A 24,362-nucleotide genomic window follows, 5' to 3' on the forward strand; every position below is an offset into this window, starting at 1 on the left:
AAGTATGTACACAGACAGAAAGACAGACACACATGCATACACACTTGCTTCTAGAAGGCGATAATTGGGAACAAAACAATATTTTGCATACACATATAAATGCTATTTATTTACATCATAAATAAAACATGTAGACGCGTATATTTCAATGCTCCCTGGTTTTGTAAAGAAGATCAAGAGACAGACGTTTCACCCGTCCATTAGCACAGTATCACTATTTGCAGTCTTGTTACCGTGCAATAACATCATGTCTGTCTGCAAACAAAGCAGCCTAACCAGGGTCCGCACCTCGAGGACCACCCGCCCGTTCTCTGGAATCGTTTCTGTAAACTTAGTAAGTATGCATTATGGCTGCAATACCATTGATAAGCACGTCTGCCTAATTCTACAACTTCTCCAAGAAGATAAACCGTAATGAAATAAATGCGAGAATTGTATCTGTATACCCGTAATTTTAAGCGTAAAGATGCCTGTCTTCTGCGATGTTGTGACGTAGTCTGGTAGAAGTTTATTGACGTTTCAGAGGTGGTTACTGCCTCCGTCATCAGGCCGATGTGATGACAGAGGCAGCATGCACTCTGCTAGCAAACCTAAAAATATTAAGCGATATGTACAAATCAAGGTCCGCGTTACGAAATATCCTAATTGCTCATTTATTTAATCCATTCCTGGATGGCTCTTGTATGCTGCTGCACATATGCCTGATATGTATACCCAGAGTGCTGTGAACACAAGCTTGCGTGTGCATCTCGAAAGGATTAAAAAAAAGCAGGACAGATCTGAACACTGTCCATTGATCACCGTTTTAACGGAACAAATCAGACAAGAAGTACGCAGAAGTATTTATTTTCTCTGTTTGTTATACTTCACCCGAGTGTTCATGGGAAATATCGGATGAACTGACTTGTTACAAGGCGCAATAAAACAATATTATCTGTCCGAAGCGAAAATATAAATCACTGCGTGGTGAATTTTATACAGAAAACATTACTTGCTGATTTTATCGGTAACATTTTACAATTTACAAGGCACTACACGGAAAACTTATAATTCTGATAAACGGTATTGTATGCATTTATTTCTTAACTCCGTACTTCTAGCGTAATCTTATTTATTAACACTGCAGCGAACAAAAAGAATCTTTACGAAGAGTTCACGCAGCGATGAAACCTGAACAAAGAATATACAAATGATTTCTAGGCAAATTAAGAAGTCAACAAATTAACCGTTCGCACTTGGTAGGATACTGATGACTGCGTTCTTTATAGGAGCATATGTAGCGGATACAGGTGAAAACACATTAAGAATCTGCGAGAACCTTTCAGGGATCAGTTTTATTTCTTCACTGTATGTTGCAGAGTTCTTCGTAAGATGCTGATAATCGCCACATTAGCAAAACAACTCTTTAAAAGAAACGCAGAAGTTCGTTACCGTATTCTGAAGAGATCCTGGTCGAATCTGTCTTACGTTAGTTGAATCCACTCTCTCTTTAATATCCAAAGTTATCTAAGCTTTTCCATCGTTTTCTAGAATACAATTTCGTGCCCATTTCTAGTCTCTACCATGCATGCTACACGTACATCCAGTGTAATATTTAGTAAAGGTTAATTCTCATATGTAATTTTCTCATTATTTTTGTTGCTTGACTGTTTTCTCAGATATTGCGCCTTGAGGGCTCGTAGAAACTCATTGAAATTTCAGATGTGCTTACTGCCTCCATCATCAGGGCGATAAGACTACACGGTGAAACACACCAGAAGACCGTCATATTCACACTCGACCCCGTAAGAACCTCAGATTCCCTGTCACTTAGCACTGTCTGTATATTTCCGGAACATCTGCTCAATTGCTTAGTTCCAAATTAATGCACTGCATTCCAGATTATGGGGCCGCTTGTATCCGTGAAATCAAGATATTGAGGAGGCCATGTGGGGCCCGGCACAGCTTAAAGCTTTGGGAACGACAACGCGATTTGCAGACATCGTTCCCAACTTAGTAACCAACATATTTAATTTTGAATGTTTCGGTATATACATTTATTCAACTCCTAGGAATAAGTAATAGTTGTTTAACAATTTTCGTTCAGGAGCAGGAATTTAGGACGGGTTATCGACTCTTGGCAGGGCAGAATTTTTCTATTCACCACGGCGTCCAAACTGGCTCTTAGATCCGAATAAACTCCTCTCCAATTGGTACCGTATTTATTTTCTCGGGATACGGCATCTAATATCGAGGTTCAAAATGCGTGGAGCTATACATTCATAGAGTGGTGCTTCGTTCAGCACTTTTACATTTAACAACTTTCGAACTACAAACTTTTCTTCTTGTGGCTCTCCGGCGCAGAAACGCTTAAAAAATAGTCTCATCTGGCACCGCGATAAGTTCAATGTGCTGCTTTCCTTCTCCAAGACTCAACAGAGTTCCCTAAGACTGAACAGCGGCACAATTTCAGTACTGAAATAGCAAGAGATTCTACAAAATACAGTAATGACGATACGCTTTGTGAACCAAGTCTGGGTCAGAGGCGGGGCTGGGTTTCTCACGGTGTTACAGGTCAAACGTATAGCCCCCCCCCCCCCCCCGACCTTTTCGTTATTCTTGATCATTACAACCCGTCGGTGACCCAAGCACTGGAGTAAAACAGCCTGAGGGTTCAATGTATTTTGGAACTGACTGAAAAGCAGGACAGAGCGTGGGTATATCAGGTTCCTTTTGTGTGTTTGATTGGAAACAAGTAACAAATAGAAACGATATTCATGACCATGTTAAAAGAATAAAATATTAAACTAATGCTTAATGTTATGACTATTCAGCACAACAGTATAGCCGTGCCTTGCCATATGCAGCAGAGTCCTTGAGAAGCTAATACGAAATCGTTTAGGTAGTCAAGGACGTTTTCAGGGCCTCATGATGGAGGCAACAAGGACCTCTTAAACGCCGTTAAACTTCTACCAAATTACACAGCGGAACAGCCCGGAAGACAGCAGCCATCTTTAGCTCAGGATTGTCTCCAAAGGCTATTTTTAGAGCAAATCTCTCTTCTCTCTGTATTTTATGGCACACAAAGATTTAATTATAGTGTCCAAATCAGCGCTTCATTGGGCCCTATCCTAAATCAGACAAATTCACGTCACATCCTCACAAAGTATTAATCTAAGATCCATTTCTAAGTTTCTCCTCCGCTTATGCCAGTATTCAGAAAACTGTTTTCATCTGAGACACACCCTAATTTATTAAAGACACATGACGGCAGACCACGAAGTTTCGTCACGAAACGGCGGTACAAAACTATGCATGGCCATAAATATGTTTCTGCTTACAAATCCTTCATTTACAAGAATGCAGGCACATGAAAACAAACCATCACTCATGTTGGATAAAACTGTCGATGATGAAACAATCTGTGTATTACAAATTCTAATTACAAAAGGCAAGACAGTCTTTTTCGAACTATAACGTGCATATAAAATTTCTTATACAAATTCGCGGCACATCGATTGCAAAACACTGGTCTACGCCGAAGTATCCCAATTGGACTCTGTTGCCACTGTACAGTATATGGCGAGATTTCGCTTAACTTCCTGGTTTTAGAGGAACATGTTTCTAAACAACACCTTTACTGTCACAGACAAACAGCTTTAATTACAGAAGGAGAGCCATGAAAGACCACAATCGGGTTGGCCGGTAATTTAACTAGCATTAATTAAAATTGGCTTAAGGAGTTTTAAATTCACTATCTGTTGGGTGTGCCGGTAGCAGATCCAATAAGATAGACATTCCGCCCTCCAAGAAAGAATGCAACATGCAACGTCTGAGGGGAACTAAAATTCTTCAAAAGGTATTTATTATCTACCTTTAGCAAGTCAGTTTCTACCTAAATGTGCTCAATGGACAGAAAGGCAGGCGGACTAGAAGGTCGATAACTCGAGTATACTACAACAAAATAAAGATTACGAGAGTAAAAATTTAATTGAGGTTTGTTTTTAAATATCTTGGAGCCCAGCCTTTAGCTATGTAATGCCATCTTCAGGCACCTATACAACTAAGACAGACTTGTTTTACCTTCAGCAAAAAGGAGAAATAGCTGCATAAAGGTTCAGTACAAGTTACGAAACTATCTATAAACTGTCATACGACTGTAGCTACAAACGTAGTTACTTAAATACGAAACGTAACCGGGCGTGAAGGAAAAAATCACGCGTCTATAGAACCATTCTTCAAGGTTGGCAATCACTTAGCTGGTGAAGAGACTCCTCTCTTTTAACGGGATGCGTTCACAAAACCCCCGTCACTAGACCCCATCTTGAGCCAGCTGAATTCAGTCCACACTTGCAAGCCCTTGTTCCCTAAGAGCAATTTAAGTTTGTGGATGTGTGAAACAGCGTATATCGAGAAAGCTGGCTACAACATTCTAAAAAACTGTAAAATCGCAGGATTCCCAGAAAATATCTGCCATCTGAACACAGGAGAAGCAGAAGACCAAAGAAGACATAATGGAGCCGAACAGGCCGGAGACCTACTATTACCAAATTAATTATGAATAAACCAGACGAAAATCCAGGTTCTCGCGGTGCCGAGTAAGAAACTGGCTGTCTTTTGGGACGCTGCACCGTGTAATCTTGTGAATACTGACCGACACCTCAGAAGAACTTACTGCCTCTATCGACAGGGCAACGAGTCGCCATCTTCAAGAAGATACTAGTTCGTTAGCTATGCCAACACCACTTCTAAGAAAAGGGATCGTCGTGTGCGCTCTGCTTGTAACGTTTAATCTCGAACTACGAAAGCATCATCGTATCGCGGAAGGATGATTCAGCATGCCTGATTGCAGCCTGGGGACTCTCAAGGCGCCAGGTAGTGTGTCTCATGCATGTATAAAACCGCCTACTCCTCCCCGGGGGTATCTGCCCCTGTATCCGCTGTTCTGATACTTGTTTTCCCCCATAGCCTGCACGTGCACCAATCGGCCCCTACAGATGGGCCCTCTACATCACAGCACGAAATAACTTTCCTATACCGTTTAGGAAATTCGCTAGTATTCCGTGATTAATTCTTTTTTGCAAGGTTTTGGCCCATTTGATCCATTCCGAGATCAAACTGTAACCTCCAATCAAAAGTGGTCTTTAACTGTTCCTTGCTGAGAAATTATTCTCTTTCGTGTTTAGTGTGAATTTTCGACATCTCATTTAACTAAAATTCTCGCTACTGTGCACTGCATGAGTGGCATACGAAACGGAGGCATGACCGAGGTCGTGACTTCTGGCTTCAAGATATTACGGGCACTTTTCACGACTTGGTTATTCGAATACACGCTTTAGGACCATCTTCCCACATTAAATATGCATTTTTGGCTATATTCTGCCTTCGGTTACAGAATACATACGTAGGCGCGTATCTTCAGTAAGACTAAAACAAGTCAGGTATTTAATTTGTGAGAATGTGTATTTTTCACTTGTTCGGTTGTCTAAGAATACGTGGAGCTTTACCTCCACGCTCCTGGAGGCATTAGTGGAGCGGTGTTTAACCGCAGAGACAATCCATGACCGTCAGACTTTGACAATGACTATATTCTGTTTGTTTAATGAAGTACTGAAGTAGGTGGGTAGTTTACGATATGGTATGACGCGTAACTTCTTGATTTGATCTTTACACCGACAGCAAAATTTATGAGACAATGATGACATATACAGCCAAAACATAGGAGACAAGGAATAAGTATAAAATATTGGCAGGAAAACCCCTTATATAATAGCCGTTGCGACCAGGAAATAACATTAAAATGGATATTATAAAATAGACGTGTATATTATGGAGGTAATTAACAAAATACACTATTTAACACTCATGATAGTTACAATAGTTAATTCCTGCGGCACAGATGCATGGGAAATAGATGAACACGTGGGAAATATAAAAAGCACAAATTCTTATCGTAGCACCTTCACAAATTTCGAGAGTTGGTCATAAGAGGGAGGACAATATTAAACTGGAAGTAAGTTGTGAATACTTGAAGTTAAAATGAACCAACTGCCGATGAATTCCGAAGGCAGGTTTCTATAATAGCGATGATGAACCTTCGAGTACCTTACCGGTAACATATTTGTGACAAACTGAATATTTGTACATCCTTCGTTACTTATAAGGTTAGCCAATTAGCAATCCAGATAGAGTTGTTTATACATTAGGCAGTTAATTATACACTGTAACTCCTTAGCCACTTGAACAGTTATTTAGTAAGTTTGTTTTTTTAAGCAAATACGACGCACTAGGTTATTTTCGAAAGTGTTGGGTGCCATAGAAGACTGGAACCAGAGACGCTATGTTTACCGTATCACCTAAATTGCTGTATGACTCTGGATCTGGCAGATGGCCCAGGGAAAATCACCTGAATTAAACTTATATCATTTATAGCTTTATAACGATTACAAGTGCATACTTTATTAGGTATTTAGTGCGTCGTATCTCTCTCTCTCTCTATACACATCGTTTCAAACTTTATTACGCTCTTGGTATTCAGCAGTAAATGGTGATGAATGAGGAGTCTCCTCATTTCCTCTCTTCAATGACCGAATTATACAATTAGCAACGGGCCATTAGTAGTATCTTCCGGGGAGTCTTATAGGAACGTTAGTCTCCTTTTATGGAAGATATAATTAACTTCCTTGGCAAGTAATTATACAAAGGGGAAAAGGCATTGTCTATAGTGTGTTTATCAGATTTTAGAATTACATAGATGAATGCACAGAATACTTTGCATAAAATTTACTCCTCTCTGTATTTGTCTGGCCATGTGAATTGCGTCACTACGTCTTAGACCTACATTCATTAAACCTACACAGCTTTCTGCACTTTTATATAAAACGCGTATTTACTGTGAGCGCTGTTATCGTTAGTAACCCGGCATGCTCCTCAGTTTCGTTTGTGACAGTTTCTCAATTAGACGGTTTGTATGACGTCAAATTGACGAGATTACGAATTTTGAAGAAAGCGGATGTCAATTTCACAGCACTATTCGAGAATTTGCTTGGACAGACTGCCGAAAAACGACAAACATTTTAACCAAGAAAGCCGCCCCTCGCAGAGAATAATACCCAGCACCTCCCCCAAAAACAACGCAGGAGTGCTGACAACAGTGACGTATGATACCAAAGCAACATTCCAAAGAGCAGACACGGGTAAAATGGCTGTCCGACACTAGGGATTAGAATCGATTCTTTCCTTAATAAATGAAATTATGTGAGACAACAAAAGACTTTGGACAACACTGATGCGCGTAGTGGAGACAAGTGGACAGTCGCCAGAGACGGCGTTGCCAGCCCCGCGGATCTGGCAGTGGAATGTGGTCAGAAGAGGCTCACACCCCCGCAACGGAGCGACTCCAGCTGCTATCCGTAGGCGGACAGGACACCCGCCCTCCAGTGGGGCGAGTGGGCGAACTGATGAACAAGAGTAGTGTTCATGTGGGTCCTTACCGGCAACACTGGGCCCAAGTTGTCGCTACGGCCCGAGGCGGCTGGTTGACTGGCCCTACCTGGGTTGGGTTGGGCTTGGCTCTACAGATCCTATCTCCACTCCTCCTTTTTTAAAACATCTCTCCTTTGCCCCTCAGGGGATGCTTCAAATGGGATGGGCAGACATGGGTTGATGTTGGAAGGGAAGGGGGTCCACGTGCCTGCAGGGCCAACGCGGCGAGCGAGATAGAAATACTAGGCGGTTTGACCTCCAGCCAGGCAGACTGGGCCCATTCCACTTATGGGCAAGACCAGAGTCGCCCTGCCCCGGGGCGCGTCGCGGTCACCATCCCCGGAGACTGCAGCCATATGGTCACAGCATTCTGCTATTGTCTAGCTACAGATAACGAAATTACGTGTGTCACGCTGAAGTGTGACGTCGGGCATGTTCACTCTTCCATCCACAGCGAGATGCCGCGATTCTGCGAGCAGAAGCCCTGAAAACCGCTCCACCGCTGTTAATTGCATCACGGGCAGCCAAATAACGTATTCTTAAAGCAGTTTTACTCAGAAAACCTTCCGCCCCAGACTCCACATTCATCTTGCCAACATAACGAAGGCTTACCCAGAGATTCCACAATTCTTATTTTAATGTCATCAGGATTCTCTGCGAATTCTACTGTGCGATGTGTTCCTACATATTCGGCTCGTCAAGAAATCCTATGCTTTCATACAAACCACAGATTCATTACAGTTGTCACTAATGGTACAATAACATCTACGCGGTTACAATTATACGTGTCTTAAGTGGTTGTGAAACTTGGTATTTAACTCTTAAGAAAAAACATATGTGAGAGATGTTTGAGAACAGAGATGAGCAATACACATGAATTTAAGTGGGTTTAGACAAAAGGATCGGAACATATCATAACATTAAAAGGTTTATTAAATAAAAGAGGATGGGATGGCCAGAACAAGTAGCACGTGGGGGCGAAATGATAAGAATAACTAAAAAGAGTATTTGAGAAACCTAAACACGGATGAAAGGATAATATTAAAATGGGTATTTTAAAATTTCTACATGGAACAACTCAGGAATATTTTCCTTGACGACTGCAAATTGTTTAGTTAAAAAGATGATTAACAATGCCAAAATGCTAATCACAAACTGAGCTAAGAACCTTATAAATGTATGACAAATTTCGTGACATTAACTGCTGACAGTAAATAGGGCTGCCAATAAACATCATAAAACGTGACAAAAAATTTAAAAATGCTACTCTAAATATACACATACTGACTGACGACAAAACTTTATATTTCTTGGTGTGGAGATTTTCAGAGCTCTGCAGCAGTTGGCTACCCTGCTGTCTGCGCTCTCGGAAGCTTATCATTGCATCGGACACCGCGATATTTCACCATTACACGTTGGCAGCCCCGCCCTTTCTTGTCACGCAAAAAATGCCGTCTTATGAAAAATATAGCACTGGCCTCACTGGCTACTGGCTCGTACCTTTTCATCCTGCTCGATAAGAAAATGGGCGGGCGGGAGCAGTGGCCAGTATAATTGCCACGTCAAAAAATACGACAGGAATAAAAATTGAATATTTGAATATTAACTAACGTAAATCAATATGAATTAATTTAATGTATCGCTAGCCTAATGTCTGTTGATATCTAGAGTGAAAGAATAAACGTCCTATCCACGGTGGCGACGAAATGATTTTGTATAACACGTGACAAAACGTCGAAAAATTAGAACAAAGAAAACTGTGTTGTTCTGTGTGGATGCAAAACTTGGGTCCCTTACATAAAGGAATTACGGCTGATTACTTGGAAAATCCAACGCCAGAAAAGGACATAAGACATAATATAATCGCAATTACGGGTGGTATTCTACAGTAAGCGCATTGTCCAAGAAACTAATATGAGTGTGAAATGATCCACAAACAATAACACAAAAGTGAGATTTCGATTCTCAGAGCTACGAGTATGAAGATAGCAGTCATCTGGGATACTCAGCCATGTAGTCTCGCATGAACAGCCCGACGTTTCAGAGGTGCTTACTGCCCACATCTTCAAGGTGTTGGCACACCCACCATACTGAAAAGAATTAAATTATCGCCGTTCTTTCGTCTTTTCCGTCTCTCCCTCCCTTCTCCTTTACTTCATTTCTTTATCTTCTTACATTGTTCCTCCCAAAAGCATTTGGTAGTCCTGCTTTGAAGCCCGTTTTGAGTTTCACGATGATGTATCTAATCCTTCCTCGTAAATCTTAATTTGGGAGCATGCATGAATGCATGAATATGCAATATTGCCCCCAGGAGATTTTAAAACTTCGAATGCCACGCAGCGCGCAACAGGACCCAATCAACAAGTCAAGAGATGTCACCAAGTAGCCAGTCTGTCTGGCGTCAGCCTTCAGGATGTTTGCCTCAATCAGTCAGTTGGACCTTTAGCCCTGTCTCTCTTCCTCGAAGCACAGCCAGAATTCAAAAACTGCTACAGACTAAGAATTTTGCTTCTTCAGTTATGTCCAATGTAATTATCTGGGATTAAACAAAAATAAATGCCTGCTACAATTCAGTTTAGAATAATTTTAACTTCCACAATTATAAAAATACCTAAAGGTGAAGACACAAATTGCGCATCACTCTCTCCATCTGATTGAAGGACATGTGGTTGTGGACCTTCAAGAATGACACAGAATAGTGACGCAAAATATCTGCGAGCCTAAATGGCAAATGCATACACACATCATGAAACAAAAAGGGATACCTACATGTAGATGGATGATATTTAATGTGTATTAAGTGGTTGTGGCGGTGGGGACTGGATTCAACTGGCTCGAGATATGTGGTACAGCGAGCACAACGCTCCGTCTGATTTGTGTCCGTGGGAAGGACCCAGGAGAGATGGCGCTGTGCGGTCGTGTTCCACGAATCGCTTCTGTGTCTATCCCCTGGTTACTTTTGATGGTCCGCTTTGGTGTGTGGGTAGCCTAATAGTGATGGCAGCTAGGTAAAGAGGAGAGGAAAGTTAAGTCTAGCGACAAGCTCCGAACAAGAAAGAACAGGACGAAAAGTATTAGCCCTGAAGGAGAGAAAAATTAGTGAACGATAAGTTATGAAGACAACTTTGTTTGTAGGACTGGGCAAACTAAACAGAAAATAAATAAACACAACTGGTAGAAAGATGTACGACAATAAGATTATATATACTTTACGCATGCGCAGTCTACGACTCCACATTTTGATGTTCATTTAATCGTTATTACAAAGCTGATCGAAAATACAGCTACTTCGTGTAAAGCCAGAGAACGCATTCCTTTGCACTTCGTTAAACATTCACCTTATCAACAACAAAAAATACATACTGTAATAGCTGCAGATCTTAAGATCTATATATATACATTTTCTGGACACTGAGTTGTTTATGAAAACATATTAGAAGTTCTATCGACTTTCATCTTATGCAACTGGCGCCCTCAGTGCGGTATCCAAGAGAAAACACACGCAACGCTCAACGTTGTACATATTAACGTGCTGGGTAGTCAGACTTGTTGCGGACATTACGGGTGACGTGCGAAAATGGGGCATTGGTGTAACGACGACTGGCCGGAGGAACTGAAAAATCCAGGGGAAAGACGTTCAATGCCACTTCATCTGCTACAAATCACACATGGACTGCCACGTGATTGAACCCAGTCAGCCATCAACGCTTTTAAATACCTAACAGGTCACTTACAGGACAATACAAATGTCACTTATTTACATTCCTTCAGGAGTAGCGAAATGGGCATAAGTAACAAATTTATAAACGCACTGTTTAAGTTACGTCAGTCAGCCGTATAACAGGCGACATGAAGGTGTCGTCTGTGTGACATCAGAGCTATGGGCGGAATAAATTTGGCATTTAAATTTCCTAATAAAGTGGCGTCAGACGTGATATAAATGTGTCATAGCCACATCAAGGGCTACATAAAGTCATCACTTATTTACGTGATCTCGGAAAGCCGTCCAACAGGCGACATCGAAGCGTCCAGTCGCTAACGCAGGCGTCACAGCTGCCTAGCTTGGACTAACAGCTGTGCCAGCATCTGGTATCAACCCGTATCATAGTTTATATTAATTAATACTCTGAATTAGTCAAACCACCAATTACGATCCGTTAACAATGAATTACACATACATCCAACGAACTTAATTGCTATACTAAAAAAAAAGAAATGCCCTGCCTTCGTTTTAATCCATTATAATGTTACAGGCAGGGGGACTACTTTCTTAGCAGGTTCAGTATCGACTGAAACCGACAGGCGCGATAGGGTGATTAACAAGTTACTTTACGATGGCAGCGGGTTTCAGAATATTGGACGCTCTACACTATTATACTTCGATTTTTGAACCAATGAGTTAAGAAAGCTCTTTGCTTTCAATAAAGTGACAGCGCGTGTGCTACACTAGAGGACTTGAACTCTAGAATCCTGTGTTCGGACGCCGCTCGTGCACGGATGTATCTATGTTGTGATATCACAATTAAACAGAGGATTTATGATGGTCTGAATCTTCGTCCAAGGAGTCCTTCTAAACGTATAAAAAATTCATAATCTTAGAATTAGTTCGAAGAGGCCACCTGTGGACCAGTCTGTGGACGATTAAGCAAGCAGAAGTAGCCTACTTGAGTTACGAAAAATCATATTAATTGAAGTGTATAATACAGCACCTGCTATCCTGATATCAAATGTCCTGAAAAGTAAATATCCTAATACAATTCTTTAAAAATAAGATCAAACACTGAAGGGGTCCAATGTATGTGGTATTCGAATTAACACTTTCTCTGCTGCTCTGGATATATCTCGCCTTAGTGTCGGCAACTGTGCTAACTATTCGTAGTTTTTAGATAGAAGAATTGCTGGTTACGTTATTGTGGCTATCTACGAGGAGAAGCTTCAATATCACTGATAAGATTAAGATAAATCCAAATTATATGAGGACGTACATCAGTTTAAATGCTGCCCTGAATTTTTTTAAATGTTACAGAGGTTATACACCACCAAGGGGTCACTGAAGGTGTAGTCTGGAAAGAAATGGAAGGAAACGGTCGCCATACGTTTTAAAGTTTTTAAGGTGTTATAGTTGTGGAACAATGCATATATATTCAGTCAGTATAAATGAAAGGTCGGGGAAGTCTTCTTCCTACTTTCCGATTGAGATTTTAACATCTGACTTCTTGATAACGAACCGGGAGTGGCATTAGATATGCAACAAAATATGTCCCCTTCACTTTCGTTGTCATGACAACGTGGTAACATCACCGTGACTACTTAATACTAATAATGTAAAGAGATTAGCGCAGTAACGGCTAGTCCTAGATAAAAGAAAAAAACAACTGCGATTTGAAACACTTCATTTACAGGAACATTTTTTCTTTGCATCTGTCCGTATTTTACCTAATAAAGAGTTTTCCTATGGCCTTGCACTGATGGGGCACTCTGTATATTTCATTTTTTGGCGAATGCTATAGGCCAGACTGAAACTCGGACCTTAGCCAAGCCTTCATTTCAGGCAGGAAGCAGTGTAAAGAAATTTAATTTATTTTAACCTACGAATGTTAATTGCAGTTTTTAAATTTGCCTTCGGCTCTTGCCCGATGAATGTCAGAAACAGCAGCAGCGCACATGCAGATGTCCACTGCGGCTCCGACATGCTTATGACTGAATGAGATTTATCAAAGGTACTCAACATTCGTTCATATTGTGGGAAAATGTGACTCGCGTTTAACATTAAAGGAACGAGCCGAGGAGAATATCTGGACTGTGGGACTACAACCACGGGAGAGGAGCGTTCATGCTAATCATGCTAGCCGCTAACACGATTACCTAGCTTCTTTCCATAAGCGACTCATTTCATGAATCACTAATCATCCTAGTATTCTAAGGTGTATTATCTGAGATATTGAAAGAAACATAGTTAAATACAAAAAATACGACTTTCATCCAAGCAATTGAGCCATATAGAATGTTTTCCTTACCATCTGTAGTAAAGTAAAGTAAAGTAAAGTTTGTCCCACTATACGCCATGTAGGCGCTTGGGGTGAGAGGAGGTATAGCTCCTCTCTTCCTTGACCTCGGCACTAGATGGGGGTGAGTGGTCAGCATCACGCCCCGGCCGGCTTTACCCCCGGGAAAGGACCCCCGGTACCCATTGTAGAGAAGGCTGGGTGGGCCCCAGAGCCGGTCTGGACGCAGAGGCTAGAGGAAAAATCCTCTGCCCCCGTCGGGGATCGACCCGGCCCGTAGCTAGTCACTATGCTGACTGAGCTATCCCGGCTCATTTACCATCTGTAGCAGATATGTAATTATATTAGAACCCGGTGTGAGAAAATAAACTGGATTATTTTATGCCGAAAATAGTTCATAATAAGGCACAGTCTATTATTTTCTCTGAAAAAACATGTGTAGAACAGAATATACAGCTGCTTTACGATGTAGTAAAAAATTAAAGGAATTTTCTGGTAATTATTTAGAGAAGCAGAAGTATCAATACTGCTGAAACACGTTTACGAAGTCCCTCAATTTAATGTTGGCCTTTACTGCTTAAGCTTAATGACACGTGGTAAACACGAACAACACACCAGATGTATTACGCTAAAAATAATGGTATTCGTAGCACAAACAAATGAAATAATCACGCATCTGTCATCCTCCCACGTAATTCGAGCTTTCACCGCTCCCAGGAATCAACGCGATTCAAAAGTCCCACGTGGGACAAATCTGACCCTGTCATCTGTGCCATCATAGCCTGCTCTTCCGAACTGTCGGGTGCGGTCCATGTGTCTAATTAGGCATTTTTGGGGAGTTCTCTTATAAATCTAATAGCGAGATGCTGTCTGCCTGTCCGTTCCGCGCTATACAAACGATTTAACATAGTTCCGCAAAAAAGTTAGCACATATTAAAGCTTCCGTGTTCATAAACTAGTGGAATTTGTGCAACATTTCCGCCAGTACTGAATTTTACAAACCAAAAATTTATCAAACGTGGTATTTAGCTTCACAAAACGTAGCGGTTCTTCACGTTTCTTCCCCTCGGTCCTTCTAGGCAAATGCTGGGATGATGCCTTTAAATATACCTCAACCGATACTTTCGAATTCACGTTCAACCACAATCACGCTCTTTTAGACGTTACATAACAAGTATAGTAGAAAAGCGACAAAAACATCAATCAACAACGGAGTTTCGTTCTGTTGCCGTGTTTTGTACGCAAAACTGAACATGTTCAATTCACACGCCTCGAAACAACGATCCATCATTAAACGGTTCTTAGACGAGAATAGTTACAGATTCCACACTACACCCATGCCACATGGCACTCTACTTAAAACGTGACCTGAACAAGGCTAGTGATTTTATGAAGACGCACTGGCATACAAAACTCCAAGGGCCTGTGTTAAATACACTAGTGTTCCATCCGCCTCAGAACTTCGCGCGTTCCACTATTGATAAGGATGAGATGACTCCAAATAATACTGAACTACCATGATAATCAATTTAAACTTTATTAGAGAGGCAGACTGACGCGTTCAAATACGATCATAGAAATATAATACAAAAGAACTTCGTTATAAAGTAAAGAATATGGTCTAAAATATAGTGAAGGGCACTTTTGTCTGCATCTGAAAAACAGCTGCGGCGCAATACTTTAAATGATGAAAGCATGATCGCAGAAAGGGTTACTAGTTTCAACCAAACCACCTCTCTCCCAATTGACAGATCTTCGAGAGACTTTCTCGCCAAATTTCTAATCCTCTTCTACCCCACCCTCTGTGCATGTCCAGTATCAACATAGCCTTCCAGATTTCACTATTCTACATTTGAAGAGGCGCATAAATCAAGATGCCCCTTGTTATCAGATACCCTGCAATTCATCTCCGTTGCGTTTTCTTAGCATCAGTGGCGTAGCCACGTCGCCTGGGAAAGAATGGATAAAACTAGAATCTCTTTTAGGCGAGATTTCAGGTTCTGACAGAGGCGAGTATGAAGATGACTTGTGGGATCTACACCGTGTAATCTTGCAGAAGTTAACCGACGTTTCAACGATGCTTGATATTTCCATCTTCGGGTTGATTATCTCCCATTGTCCTATCACTTTCCTGCAAAATCTGCTGAAAGACCCACGCATTTGTATAAGAGCTGCAAGAGACTGATAACAATGTGAGTTAAATTCGACAACTAAACTTCCCGTATGTGTGCAATACACAATGGTATCTGCACCAAAACGATACCATATACTATGTACAAACTGAATCAAAGATATTTTTAAATAACTGTCATTATCTGTTCCTTTATGTCGATCCGGATTTCACAAATGAAATACGTAGCTAATCATACACAAATAATGATGTTACAACGACATTAAAGTAGAATTAATTGTATGTAAATGGCAGAGAATCAAAGATGTAAAGTGATGGCATTAGCCATGGTGACTAACTTCACCATAAAATCAAACCCCTTTTCACAACATCGGTTAAATATTGCCAGCTGACAAATTTATGATTTAAAATCTGTGAACTCTTTTAAAATTTAATTTCCAACTGGACATTTTTATATTAACGCCCACAATTAGTGTATCAGTAACTTGTTGCATAAATTAATTATATGACACAAATATTAAATAATAAATATATTCTGAATCAACATTTGTGTCATGGAACATGATAAATTGAATTAAACTTAAAATTCAATACACAGAAGCGATAATTTGATTACAAAAGTAATTCTTATTGTAGATAAAGAGAGTTCTGCATTTAAAAAAAACTCGTTTTTCGCATGTCTTGGTCAGTGTTTTCATATGCAGGTTTCATCGACAGCAGGGAATTCAAAAGTGGCGTATTCTGCAAAGATACGACGTTTGCAGATCTACAGATTTTCGTATGAATCCGTTACTGCTTCACAAGCCATGACATGGTCAGGTACGAACGCGCACACACACACACGAACTTACCTTTCATCAGATTAAAAAATAAAGGTCTCAAAATGAAATGGAGTGGTAATGAACTACTGAAACAACTAAGAGGACAACAGAAGACTGGAAAGAAACGCCTAGAATACCTGCAACTTATTGGTAGCGGCAATATTGCGGGCATGCATTGATATTACTAAGGGGCGTCGAGTTGTCGACCGTGGGCGAGCGACGAGGAGATACATAATGCTGTGACAACTGTCGGTGAAATGCACTCAATCGCCAGGTGGACACACCCAGTTTTTTGAAACAGGATCACTGATGCGGAACCTGTAAATTCATATTTTCGAAACAGCTCCTTAACAACTGATACGACTTGCAGCAATGTGGGGCTGTTCAAGAAGCTGTTACACAAACTATTCTTTTCAGATTTCAATATTTATTCTTCCAAGTGATAGTGTCCCTTCAGTTTTCTTGGCCACAACTTTGTATAAATGTCTCATCCTCCCCCGCGTGTTACTTGAACCGCCCATCCTATCCTAGTCGCTTTAATTGTCTAATACTATTTCGTGAAGAGTCGAAAGTTGAGTGTACATTTCTCCAGCCACCCGTTCCTTCCTCCCCCTTAGGTCCGTTCTACGATCTTCCCGTGGAGTGAGAAATCATATTTAAGAAGTATATGGGCAATAGCAAAAATGCTTCTTCAGATATGAGACGGGAATAATTTTAACCCGAAGAGCAGCAAGCATAACCTGGAATTAATCTTCTCTCAGCCCTTTTTTAACTTTATCGTGAATATACGTTTAATTTCTTAGGATAATTTCAAAATATTTTATCTATGTTACGTTTCCATATTATATTAGCTTTAGCCGACTGAAGACAAACTTGGTTTCCTCTGCGTTTGTTTCCTAACTAACCTGAAATATGTGGAACGTACTGAAACAGCAGGAACCCGTGTGTCTCTTCAAAATTTCAACAAGACTTGAATTTTTTATGAGCTGTTGTAGGATTACACGGGTAAGCACGGTGACGTATGACGTCATGATAGAGCCTTAGGGTGGATGGAGTCCACTGTTACGATATTGTTATCTATCGATTACCATGAGTCGACTTCCGAGAGTAAGTATGGACAGGGCTGTAAATCAAGAGAGGCTACTCAAGATCAATATTGCGAGACACATGATTTATGCGTCTCATGTCAGAAAGGTATGCTGTTGTCTTATTTGTCACAAGAAGAGTAGCTTCAGAAAGTACAGTTCACGCGATCTCTTTGTTGCAACAAAATCAGCAAAGTAAAGCATACGTGTACAATGTCGCACTTTCCGATATATCGAGCTTCTTACGGCTGTGAAAATGTAGATCATGATCTTCTGAAGTGTGACATTCTGCTGTCTTGTAGATGGTTTGCCTACCAACGTCATCGCCTCAATCTTCAGGGTGAAGATACGACACGTTGGTATTCTACTACAAAATCACATGATGTTAAACCCTAGAATATCACAATCTGATATTATACAAGTTCAGTATTTTCTAGTCATTAGGAAAGTGATTGGTGGTTTGTTGGGTTAGCGGCTTTCAAAATTTTGAAAATTTTCCTCAAGACCATGAGATTTCTTTCAATCAAGACTTTTCCATGTTTAGGTCCACAGAGGAGTCTCTTTAACATAATCCATTACATAATTACATGACATTACTGGGATTTGGTCTGAATCTATTTCGTATTTTTGAGACCGGTAAAAAAACTATTTCCACAGTCTGTCGGCAGTTAAAACTAACTACACGTACCCTTTCAGTAACATAAACTCTGTACTGCCATGGAACAAGCATTATTTAAATAAAAATCAGCGTGTAAATCGTTAAACTCGCAATGTAATTTCTTAACTCCTAGCTGCACGGGAACCATGCAGTTGAGGAGCCTCGTCCAGACACCTAACTTAATAACTACACGCCACTTGCCACCACGATCGTAAAATGCACTTCAAGATAGAAAGATACTTTTGGTATAAGAAGTAATCGATTATTACGGAATGTCGTATTTGAAATCAAGAACATGATTTAATGTAATTTGTCTTCAAATCCCTGTCATAAGGAAGCCAATTACTACAATCACGTAACGAGCAGCACTGCAGTCTTTATCAGTTAATGCACGCCCCTCCACGAAGCACGAATAACTTAACAGAATAAAACAACTAAGATAGGAAACAGAATACGGATCCTTTTCAACAGAGTGGAGAGAAGAATATCTGGATCTAAGACATAATTCTTACACTTCGTCAGTGTCTTTAGACTGATCAAATCAAAGATAAAATTAAATGCGTGAGAGAGACGAGAAATTCATACGAAATTATTGTTGGATAACCTGAAGGTAAGAGTCTTTTCGCGAGACCTATCTGTAGATAAGTGGACAACACTGATATGAATTTTAAAGAAATGCGAATTTGGGGCGTGGGCTGCATTAAATCCGCCTCATCTCAGTACAGGTTTCGGTGGCGGATTCTTGTAAACTCGTTTATGACAATTCTCACGTTCTTTGAAGCGCGAAGAGAAACAAATGACTCGAGTTGCAGATTACTTAATGAGATGTAGGTATATACTATTTAGTATCCAATGACATAACAAATTATAAAAGATTGACAGAAACGAGCGGAAAGGGAAAATACGTGGGCCGTGGTATTACCACACCCACTCCCTCGAGTTCAAAATAGAAACTGAACCGGTAGCACAGGTAATCAGGCAAATATGTGACCGAAGGCCAAATTGCAGTTCAAATACACCACAGCGCAAGATTCTGTGTTCAAATACCATAAAATCAATCAACACTCACTTGGTTAATCTTGTTAGCTATAAAGTGGGATACCTCAACTACGGAACTAGACTAGATATCCGGGATTCGATTTCTAGAAAGAAAACTTTGTTTTCGTCACCACTATTTCCGAACTGGCTCTACTAAACGGGTGTCTCTAAAGGTAAACCGTCTCGACAAAAGATGACTGCCTTCCAACTAGGGGCCCAAGATAGACGGACAGATAGGTTAGATACATATAGATGGACAGCAAACAAACAGAGCATTCAGAATTCAACAAGCAATTATTACGTAATGGATACAAAGGTCACGAAAAATCTTAAAAAGTGATAAAAACAAAGATACCCAGTGTCTTAACGGTGACTAAAACGATTTAAGTGGATTTTCTGGCTATAAAAACGCAATGCAGGTTGTAAATTCTCAAGCAGTGTGAGGCCCAATTAACGCTATCAGGGCAGAATGAGATGTTTACGTGTTTAGTGTGCCGTAAACAGCGCGAAGTGTTGTGAAGAATCCGGCGGTTACACTGCCGTGTCCCACATACAGCATGCCATGCCTCAAATACCAACACCTGTAGTTATGCCTAAAGCCACACACCTTAGCGAAAAGAAAAGAAAAAAAACTGACGAATCAGAGTTGAAAAGAACCAAGTTTTTGAAGTTAGTTCATAATCTTAATTTAGTGCTTAAACACCGGATGTAAATATAGCGTTCATACATGAAAGTACGAAATATATCAAACAACGTTAGAAACAATCGGCAAAATAAATGAAGGTGACTGGGCACAATCTGGATGGCCGGAGTTCGAATCTTTGTAGAGGCTCTGGGGCCCATCCAGCCACTTACCCAAAGATTAATGTTCCTTGGATAAAACATAAATCTTTTCGCCACAAAAAGAAAACTGATCATATATTGTCTGATTCCTTTGCTGAATTTTATCAATCAACCAGGCATTGGCTATTACATGTCTGTCATTTCTCAAATGCCAATGATGACCAGCTGATTGTAAATCATGGAAGATTCACGCTGATTATATAAATGCTGCCACCGCAACTTTTCAGAGAAACTAATATTCCCTCTAACCTTTGTTTTTACTTTTCCTCGTAACAATTCAGTTTGAGAAGCGATTGTCTATATATGACTTTATGCAGTCAAAATTACATAATCTGTCTAAACAACATGACAATTTTTAGAATCCTGATCCAGAAGTATCAGAGCAGATAAATGTCCTGATAATATATCGAATTATTACTTACGATATCTGCGACACAAGACTCTGGTTTTAGCACTCACCTGAAAAGAAAGGGAATAATTATTATATATTTACCGATCTGTAGCAAAAAATCTCGAATTATGGAGTAAAATGACAAAACTACAACTAGACGTGTTAGACGATAAAGATATGCAGTTCATGATCAGTTTCTCTGTTAGCCTTTAAAAACCTGCACAAAAACCATGGATGGGTTTTAAACACGGGACCTCGCATATACAACATTACAACTGCCAAGTCTATACACCGCATCGGTAGTAGTGCTTACTCCTTGTGAAAGTTGCCAGTTTCAAAATTAAGTTGTACTGTACATATGCTACGTGGGAGGAAAATCGAGTGGGGGGGGGGGGGGGTAATAGTAACATGGGTAGCGTTTTAAGAAGTAAATTTATTCAATGCAGTGCCATGTTATATAAACACCATTTTTTGTGCCAAAGTGCTTCTGTCATAAATGGAAAAATTATGGTACTGAAAATGTGAGTCGATTCCAAATTGTTTGCCTTTCGTCTAGGAAAAAACATTTCCGATAATAATTCGAACATTTTGGTATTAAACAGCAAAACATTTTATATTCTTTGGCCTGTCAGTCGGCATCGGTAAAGTGTTTCTCTACGGGCCGCATAGCCGAGGACACTTCAGGGACGGGGATTTTTCTGCTTTACACCACTGTCCGGACTGGCTTCTGAGTTCCACCCAGGCTCCTATCCAAGGGTACTGGGGGGGAAAACCTGTCGGAGCTTGAATCTGTCTATTCGCCTAAATCCAGTACAAAGGTTAAGAATTCGATAAACCTGACCTCTTTAAGTTTAAGAATTAATCCTCCGGAATTATCTTCTCCAAATAAAAACGCTTTCAATATCCCATAGATGTTACTCTGTGAACTACGAAACAATCTTTTTTTTTCCTTCTAGCGATCCGGTTTACTTGCAAACACAGCTGACCGCTTCACAGCCTCGTTGCTAAAGAAACCAGGCCAAAAATACAAAAGCAGCTCGGACATTATTGGGATTAGCAATTTGCTACCAGTTCTTCAGTTCCGGTCGCTCATTGAAAGTGCCAAGCCACACAGCAGGGCATTTTGTTTCGCTGAATGAAAAATAACCCAGTGATTCAAGTAGCGAAATGAGTTAGTCTGCTGTGAGAAGAGTGACTGACACGGCAAAGTGGAACTAAAACGTGGCGTTGCTTTATTATGGGTCCCGTGCCACGAATAATGATAGACGAGGATCGTGTTGATGCATGCCGTTATCAGCGGCGGCTAGTTGTCACAACTCAGAAGCAAAGACCAAGAAAGTACTGAAGGACACGTGTTCTAATACAACACAGTCACTGGCGAATAAGATAACACAATATTATCTTTACCCTTTGAAACCGAAGCTCGTCTAAATAATTTAATAAAACAGCCCGTGCCTCAAAGAAAACACAACACTATCTCCGTTACAAAAGTCGACTAGTTAATGCTCTCTAAGAAAATAACGTCTGAAGATTTCTGTCTTCTGGGTTGTTGCGCTGTGTAGTCTGGTCGATGTTTACCAACGTTTCAGAGGTCATACTGCCTCCGTCATCAGGGCGATGAATATGCCAATAGGGTGTGAGGAGTTGGATTTATAGGCAGGGAAGTGAAAGGTTTAGCCTGCCCCGAGCCAATGGGAGCAGGCAATAACCCAGAAGACAGAAATTTTCATACTCACCGCTGTGAGAACCTCAAGTCTTACAAAATAACGTCTATTTACGCTGAGAAACATATACAAAACGCGCGATACTGATCCGTAAAGCAGGTGGTGCATATACCACTGAGCTTTACAGTGTTAAGACGAAAATCTATTACGTAAATGGCATCTTCCTTGAACCTCTTTTAAAATGACTGTGGGCCGGAACGGACCTTTCCGGGGCATGAAGCTGGCCGCTGACCATATGATGCCGAGTTTAAGAAAGTTGCGTAGCTACGGGCAGACTTAACTTTATTCACTTGCATGTCTTCTGGGCGTGGCATTGGTATCTTTACGTTTTGAAATTAGGAATATTAGCTTTATACCAATATTATCAGTCTACGTTACTTATTTCTGGAACGCTACGTTCTATAAAACAGTGGCTAGCTTATGCTGTAACTTACGTCTCCAAGAATGTCCTCTGCCTATGAAAAACGTTTACGTTCTGAAAGTTGCAGCGAAATCAGCAATTTGGATAGACGCACCGACATGATGCAATCTCTTTTTTGATCCCGATGATATTACGAAAGTAAGATCATATATAAGAGAGTGCATATAGACTAGAACTTAGAATGGCATCAAAATCATGGCCAGGGCATGTATTTAACACAGTTTTGTTTTTTTCTGTAATGTCTTGGAAAGAAAATGTCACCATGAATCCTCATCACAAGACACGTAGGTTACATGACGTTAGTTAGTCTTATTGCGATGCATTCAAACTCGAAATAAAGTAGGCCCCGTCCATCATCCACCATGTATCTTGCAAAAATCCCTGATAATAGAGATAGTATATTCCTTTAAACGTTTGTATCTACCCATGAGTCCACACGTCACAACCTTGTCGATTAAACGTAACAAATTTCATGTCAAAGAGTACATATTTATTGAGAAACTGGCAGTTGCTTAGCTGGCAAAGGAAGTCCTCGCCTTGTATGGAACCATAAGGTTTATTTACCATGCTAAAAGAAAGCCCAGCATCACGCCTCGGTCCAAGCCAGCTGACTCCAGCCCACATCCTTACACCTTGTTTCAGTACGACCCGTTTAATATTAACTTCCCACCTACGCCAAGACGCAATGCACAACTTAAATGCATGCTGCGGAACATCGTTTGGTAGCCACAGTGATGAACTTAGCTACAAAGCGAAGCCGCTACTGGATGGAAGTCCGACAACATAAAACAGGTAGCAACAGTAGGAGGGATCATCCCGCCCACTGGTGCTGTACTACCACACTGCCTAATCACTATGTGCACGCAGCGGCTATAGCACTGGGCTTGGTGCTCTACAAGTGTGAAGCCTAGTTCACAACCAGCCAAACGAGAAACTGTATTGTTTATACAGGGAACCTAATATTTTCAGGACAGTGAAATCAATGTGGTGACGATTGTAAGCACACAGCCGGGATGGGAGGGGGAACGGAATTGATGTAAATTTCCGGTTAGAAACGCCATGAAAATCAGCTATCCAGAAGACGAAACAAATGTGAAAATAACATTAAGATAAAGATTTCCGTCTTCTGGGTAGTTGCGCTGTTTAGTCTGGTCGATGTTAACCAACGTTTCAGAGGTCATACTGCCTCCGTCCCTGATGACGGAGGCAGTATGACCTCTGAAACGTTGGTAAACATCGACCAGACGACACAGCGCAACAACCCAGAAGACAGAAATCTTCATACTCATCGCCCTGATGACGGAGGCAGTATGACCTCTGAAACGTTGGTTAACATCGACCAGACTACACAGCGCAACAACCCAGAAGACAGAAATCTTCATACTCATCGCCCTGATGACGGAGGCAGTATGACCTCTGAAACGTTGGTAAACATCGACCAGACTACACAGCGCAACAACCCAGAAGACAGAAATCTTCAGACTCATCGCCCTGATGATGGAGGCAGTATGACCTCCGAAACGTTGGTAATCGTCGACCAGACTACACAGCGCAACAACCCAGAATACAGAAATCTTCAAATTTTTAATCGCCCTGATAACGGAGGCAGTATGACCTCTGAAACGTTGGTAAACATCTACCATACTACACAGCGCAACAGCCCAGAAGACGGAAATCTTCATACTCACCGCTGTGAGAACCTGAAGTCTTAAAACATTAAGATAAATTTTAGGTTCACAGGCTGTGAAGATGGGAGGTGGATAGAACTAGCTCTTGATTGT

At 40.8% G+C, this 24,362-nt stretch overlaps 1 protein-coding gene across 4 annotated transcripts in view; it reads right to left on the bottom strand.

Annotated features, from left to right (window-relative positions):
- The window catches only part of twz (BTB/POZ domain-containing protein twz), a 141,500-nt gene that overhangs the window by 36,794 nt on the left and 80,344 nt on the right, over positions 1–24,362 (bottom strand). The window lies entirely within an intron of this gene.

The sequence above is a fragment of the Zootermopsis nevadensis genome, unplaced genomic scaffold, assembly GCF_977971745.1.
Source record: "Zootermopsis nevadensis isolate Lab colony 2312 unplaced genomic scaffold, Znev_1.0 Znev_ptg000010l, whole genome shotgun sequence".
Lineage (NCBI taxonomy): Eukaryota > Metazoa > Arthropoda > Insecta > Blattodea > Termopsidae > Zootermopsis > Zootermopsis nevadensis.